Genomic DNA, 7,099 nt, shown 5'->3' on the forward strand with positions numbered 1-7,099 from the left:
GGGATATAAATCTAACAGAATAAATATAGGAAATAAAGAAAGAGCCAGTTCAGGAAAGATCAGTGAAGGACCAACTAGGGTCAGCATTGCTTCTCCCTCAGCTTGTTTCTGAAGGGCCAACATGAAGACCATGGAAGAAAATGCTGACGATCTTGAAGGCCAGCCAGAGGAGGTTTGTCACTGATTTCAGCGGAGCCAGGGTTCCCCCACAGGAGCCGAGAGATGACTTAATTTTCACCCACGTCCCCTCCACTGAGAAAGCACTTATCAGCTAGCTCGCTTCTCCTTACGGAAAAAGAATCAATTAATTTGCAGACGTTTAATCCATCTCCTACCAAAACTGGAAGGCTGTGCTCTGCCTGGGCAGTGCTGCCCCCTGCTCTTCCTCGCAATGAGGCATCTAAACACTGTCTGCTGTGCAGCTTTTATGTTTTTCAAGGATGGCACAGGCTTTTGTTAATGAGCACCCTCACTTCAGTGCAGGAGGAAAATAGTTTTGCCCCCATTTTGCACTTAGCAGCTTTGACCCAGTTCCACTATCTACTAATCTGTGGCCAGCGGGCTGTAGTGCCTTCGGTAGTTTGGTCATGCCGTTGTTTCCCTTGGTGTTAAGCAAAGGGTATCTGTCACACAACCCATCCCAACACCGCACATCTTCTAGCATTATATCCTGCTCATTTGTTTCTGAAAAGAGCGTGGAAGATTGTGGGGAACGATGCCATTTGGGCGGGCGAGTCCTGCACAACAATACATGTCATTGCAGGTGCAGGTCATCTTCCAGTTCTGACATCTCCCCATGCCCTGACTTCTTACCTGGGAGGAGGATCTTTTGTTTGTACCTTTATTAGCAATTGCCACACATCTAGGCTGCTGGTTACCTGACATGAAAAGCAGTAAAGTCTAGGACAGTCCGAACTGTTGAGTGTAAACTGCTTGCAGGTCTGGGAATTTGTGTCGCAGGCTCTGCTATAAAAGCCCAACTCTGGGGCTGAGTAAGGGTAAAAGCTTGGCCCTCCTGAATTAAATGGGAGTTTGGACAGTGACTTTGGTGTAGCCAGAGTTTTGCCCGAGGTACGTAACCATTTTAATGGAAAGACAGTGAAAAGACAGATGCAACAGTGGAGACAACACCAGGAGATCAGGACCTTGGAGCACTGTAGCACTCTGCTCATCAAATTTAAAAACCACCAGGGCCCAGTCGGCTCTGTGTTGGACCCTGATCCTGCAAACACTGATGCACTGTGCTAAGAAGCAAGCATGGAGCAGTCCTGTTGAGTTCCCCGGGATCACAGACATGCTTGAAATAAGGCACGTGCATCTTGTTAGGTTGGGGCTGCAGTCATCAACTTCTCTGTGACCGTCTAGATAGAATTGCCAGCAGACCCATAGGCTACTATTGACTCAAGCCATTTATCACTTGTCTTGTTAAGGTATATATGATATCTACACATATATATGTAAATTGTACTGTGGCTTTGTTTCTAACCTTCATTGCTTTACAAAGCACATTGTGGGGTTTTTTGCTGTGTCGTTTTTTCGGTCCGTCCATCTGCATTCTTTTTCTGAGAAGTTTTTGAGTGTTTTGTACTCCACCAATACCCTGGCTGAATCTGCTGAGAAACACATAAACGGTGGGTTACTATCACTTCTGCTGCAATCAGTGGCTGCTCCACTCCCTGCTTTACCCAGGTTTCTTTTTGCTAAAGCGAATGTTGCTTTTTTGAACAGATTCCAAGAAGTTGCTAATACCATTTGTGAACCAGAGCTTGGAGGCTGGCAAACTGTTTCCGTGGAGTGTATCACTGATGAATCAAGGGCCATGTCCTGCCTTTGCAAGGCATAATGAGAGTGGAAGTATGCCCCTTCCCCTGATGAGCCAGGACGGGGAGCATGCTCCATCTCTTTCTTCTCTAGGAGATGTTCTAGGTGACCTTCTGCATGAATTTTATAGTAAGGCCTTGCAGTGGGATCTGAGCTATCCAACTGAGTGCTTGGATGCTGGGCAGGAAGCCAGGAATGAGGAAAAATGGCACTGGGACAGGATCAAGGTGGAGGGGACCCCAAAGCAGAGGTCAGGCTTGTTGGGGGCAGAGAATGTGCACAGGGCCCTGGGGTAACCTGAGTGAAACCCTCTTCAGACTCCTGAATATCCATGAGTCTCCCCACTCTTGTGCTCTCAGCAAATTTATGCGAGCCTTACTCATAAAGTGTGTCGTTCCCCCCCACACACACACCTCTCTCTAGACTGGTAGCTGGAGACGTGGACAGCCCATTGTGTCACAATCACCTTGCACTAAGCAACCACCTGGACATTGTCTTCTAGCATCAAATGATCTGCCCCATGATTGGTTACACCTGACTTATTTGAATAAAGGCCGTATAATTCCTCCCAGTAGGGTTGGAGTACTGTTGTAGCCATGGTGGTCTGGGCAATATGCAAGGATCAAGGTGATTTTAGGGACATCTTTTCTTTGACCAACCATATAGTTGGGAAAGAATTCCCCACTTCAATTTCTATTTTTTCTGCCATGTTTTTCTCCTTGTCACAGGCTTTTTGCTTAGTTAGAGAAGTCTCTGGGCACCAGGTGACCTTCATCTGTGTCCTTGTCTAACATTGCTCCCAAATTTGGCACCTGGTCCAATAAAAGTCACCCCAAAGGTGTCTCCCCACCGCCCCCTTCCTTCTCACTTGCACTGCCTTTGTCAGGCACAGAGAGACAGAGTCCCTAGCCACATGTTTGACTTCCTCACCTCCTCCTCCTCCTGCCCAACCCTTCTCCTTCCTGCCCACCCACCTGAGCCCTCCCAGTCCCCCCAGATCCCTCCAAGCACAGCACAGCTTCTCTGCACAACCAGGGGTAGGACTAGGGGATGGCATGAGGAGAAGGGAAGGGAGAAGTAAGGGAAGGTGGAAAGTCACTGGCGGACGTCAGAGGAGGGTGAGGGGAGCTCTTGTTCAATGTGCAGCAGTCCGACTCTGGTGCTGCTGTACTGAATGGTGTGGGAAGGGGGGATGGGTTTGGACGTGAACAGGGAGGAGGGAGGGGGGCCTGTTGCAGACACAAACTGGGGGTGCATGTGGGCAGGGACTGGCCTGATCCAGGGGGGATGGGGGGAATAAGTTTGGACCCAACCAGGGTGAGGGTGGTGGGGAAGGGTCAGACCCAAATGGATGGGAGGGTGGGAAGGGAAAGAATGGGGCTGGGTTGGACTTGAACGGGGTGAGGCAGGGAGGTGGTGCAGGGTCAGAAGTGAATGTGGGGATGGGGTCAGACCCAAAGTGGGAAGAGTGAGGCTGGGGCGGGGAATGGGGCTGGATGAGGGTTAAATGAATCTCCTCATTGTTGGGCGATTTGCTAGTTCTTATTTAAAATGAATCGCCAACATGTAGTGGATCAAAACAGCGCACTGCACGTGAAAAGCCAGACAGAGAGAGAGGATTATTGTGCGTCTTATCTCACAACCTCTTTTTTTTTTCTTTTTCCTTTTGGAACGCGGACAGACAGATGGGTGCTAGTCTTCATGATAGCTAATGCATGTCTGAAATGTGGGAATTTGAGTTGACAGAAAGTTTTGCAAAATTGTCTAGTTTCACTAAAACAGCTCCCTTGAACGAAAAAGTCTTTTGTGGAAAATTGGCTGATCAACTTTGAACCAGGTCACATTAAACTTAGTAGAATTCGCCCATATCTTTACTACCGTAAATAAGTCTTGAATACAGCAATATTGTATCAAAACCTCGATATGGCATATTGCTTCCTCATTTTATCTTAGAACATGCTTCCTTGACTATATCTGTCCAAGTGATCCTTCATCTTTTCTTCCTTTATGCGCTAAATGAAAGGAAAATATACCTCAGCTTTTCCATCATACCTTGGTGTCCTAGGGTGTTTTCACATGCCACATTTTTTGCCATTTCTTGTGGTGCAACGGCATGACTGTTTGCACAAGCGGGTTTTCACGGGTGCTTTAAAAATCTTTCTTTTGTATTAAACTAAACATCCTTTGATGTAGTTTAGTTTGGTTCACCACAAATTAAAGTGTTGTGTCCTTGAATTCATTGCGTGCAAACACAAAGGCACTCAAAGACATGTAATGAGCAACTTTGTCCACCAGATGGTGCTGTGACTTCAAAGGGATGGACTACAAAGAATTGCTGCTGCTTTCAAATTTTTGTTGTTGATGTTCCATATGCCAGATCCCTGCTCCCATAGCTGCATGGTAGGGCATGGGTTGGGGGCTGCAGGCTAGGGTCGGGGCAGCGCAGGACCATCTCACTCTCCTGTGGCACCGGGCGGGGACCGGGTTTACTTTTTTCAAAAACCCAGTGCATGCAAACACAGATGTGATGCTCCAAAATAAACCAGTTTAAATTTTATAAACCTATTTAATTCAATCAGGATTAAACCCCGTTAATCATTTGGGATTCAACCATTTATTTCGAAGGATTCAGTTTGTAGTCTGTATTCTGTGGTGCCTCCAATGATCAATGCAGTTGTCTAAAGCATGAGGAACCAGGAGATTAAAGGTGCCTTGAATTCAGTTCATAGTCTCAGCTGAGGCTGCTGCATGTGCGCGTGTCATCAGCTAGAAAGTTCAGACGGATGGGATGTTTTATGGGTCACCTCATTGCTTGTTTAGGGGCTTGTCTTGGAAGAATAGCAATCAGTGGTACTTTGCACAGATGTGAGGAAGGGAGACTGCTTTGCCACTGTTCACATGGGCTGGGTATGAACAGGTAAGCCAGGTATGAAAAGAGTTGCTCCAGGCTTCATCCCTGAGCCTGTCAGCCTCATTGCACACCAAGTTATGTGTATCATTGACATGTAAAGAATTGAAGTTCCCCTGCCACCATTTTGAAGCTGAATACATGTGACACAAAGGCTGCTGGGGCAGTCTCATATGCAGGTGCTGGGCATGTGTATAGATGTCCTATGTTTCCATGTGTGTGCATGTGGCATCAGGCATGGGACTGAGGGTTGAGAAGTCACATAGCATTACCCATAGCAATAATAAGAACTTTATGGTAAGCCCATAGTGATTCCCATGTTGAATACCAAGCTGTCTCAAGTAGGTGTTAACAGGAAATGAGCAGAAAACAGGTCAACTGTATGGACAAGATTTATTCCAGGCTCAAAGGTACAGATTTCAATGAAACAACATGTGTTTGACCTGGTTGAGGCACCTTCAAACGATTATACAGAATCCTATGCAAGGACATTGGAAGCCAAGGCTTGGAGGTGGTACTAGGAGGTGGAAGAGTGAGAATTTGAAGTAAATTTGGTAGAGACAGCCTAGATTTTTACCCTTGAAAATGACCTCGGCTTTCATAAAGAGACAGCATAGATTTATCATGTTATCATGGAGACTGTTGTGCTACAAGTTGGTTATATAGTAAAGACACAGAGCATAGTACAGAAGTCATGAGAGAAATGGGCACATCCAAGGGTGCATCCAGGATTTCCTACAGCGGTGTGCAGCACCCCATCCCTCAAACTATGCGGGGACAAGGTGAGGTATGGCTGGAGGCCCCGGGTGGGTAGGGGACACTGGGGAGCTGGGCAGGGAGCAGGAGAGTGAAGGCAGGGACTGCCTCTGGTTGACATGCCGCTATCTCCACCCCACTCTCCTGCAGGTGTAACCTGGTCCAGTGTTTTCCTACCCTCCTAGTGAGAAAGTTTTTCCTCATAACCAACTGAAATGTCCCTTGCTGGAACTTGAGACCATTGCTTCTTGTTCCATTATCTGAGGGAGCCTTGTTTTCTCTGATTAAAAAAAACAAACCCCAAATTTTCTGAAAGTATCCCAAATCCACCAGATCCCTTGTCATCTGCCACCACTGAGAACAGTCTCTGTCAGGGGTGGGCAGATCCAGCCAATGGCCAGACTCCATTTCCCAGCAGCCCCTGCCCATGTCACTGTGGCTGGCTTCCATGGAGACAGCAAAAGGGGTGGGGCTGTGAGAGTGAGGGGGTGGGACTTCCATTGAAACCAGCTGAAGCAGAGCTGGCCGGGCTCAAGGCCGGGTAGATAGTGGCTCCAGGGCTGAGGCCAGGATCTTGTGGCAGTGGCAGCATGGTCCAGCACCAGGGCAGAGCCACAGTCCTGTGCCTGCATGCCCCCCAAAACCGATGCATTCAGGGCTGCTGGGAAATGGAGTCCACTGCAGACTGAATCCAGCCCACTGGTCAGACTTTGCTCACCCCTGGTCTATCTCCATTCTCTTTGGACCCACCCCTCAGGGAGTTGAAGGCTGCTATTAAATCCCCTCTCAGTCTCCTCTTCTCCAGGCTAAATATGCCCACTTCCATCAGCCTCTCCTGAGAAGTCGTGTGCCCCAGCTCCCGTAATATTTTTTTACCCTCCAATGGACTGTCTCTTATTTGTCCACACCAGATGTGTAATGGGAGGCCCAGAACTGAGTTTCCACTTTCCAGGACCCAAGATCCATTTCCTCCGTATAGGATTCCAGCTTCAGATACTCCAAAGACTCCTGGCTAATTCTCTCTGCCCCCAATTTCTCTCCTTTTTTAAACACCCACTCCCATTGTATAGTCCCTACCCACAAATCTCTTTCCCATCTCTTAGGTCCTTGCATCCTTCTACCCAAACATCAGCCCTTCAATTCTCCTCCACCACAACTTTGGCCCTGGACACTGCTCCATTACTTCCTAGTTCTTCTCCATCTTCGTTCCTCTGTGTGATGACGGATGTCTCGAGTCCACTATCACCCTTTGTCTAGGTAGCCCCTCCCCTCATCCCACCTGCCACAACTTTGCTGTTATGTATGATTTGTGAGAGGGTTTCAGTGGAGTTCTTTATAAGAGGGGTTCCCCGACACGAGTGTACTCACAGTTGTCGCCTCTGTTGTTCCATGGGGCTCCGCCACCCCTACACCCCGTCCACTCGCCAACCGATCACATACTGGTAGTATGGTGGCCTGCGGTACTCTGCAGGCTTGCTTGTCATTGGTTTCCTCCAACTGTAGTGACCCAGGCCTAGTGGCATCACTTGGCCAGCCTGTCTTCTAATCTCGCTGGCTCCTTGGCTAGCTCTGGCTCTCCTTCTTCCCTCCCCTTTCTAGAAATAATGTTCCTCC

Source organism: Alligator sinensis, unplaced genomic scaffold, assembly GCF_000455745.1.
Source record: "Alligator sinensis unplaced genomic scaffold, ASM45574v1 scaffold920_1, whole genome shotgun sequence".
Taxonomy (NCBI): domain Eukaryota; kingdom Metazoa; phylum Chordata; order Crocodylia; family Alligatoridae; genus Alligator; species Alligator sinensis.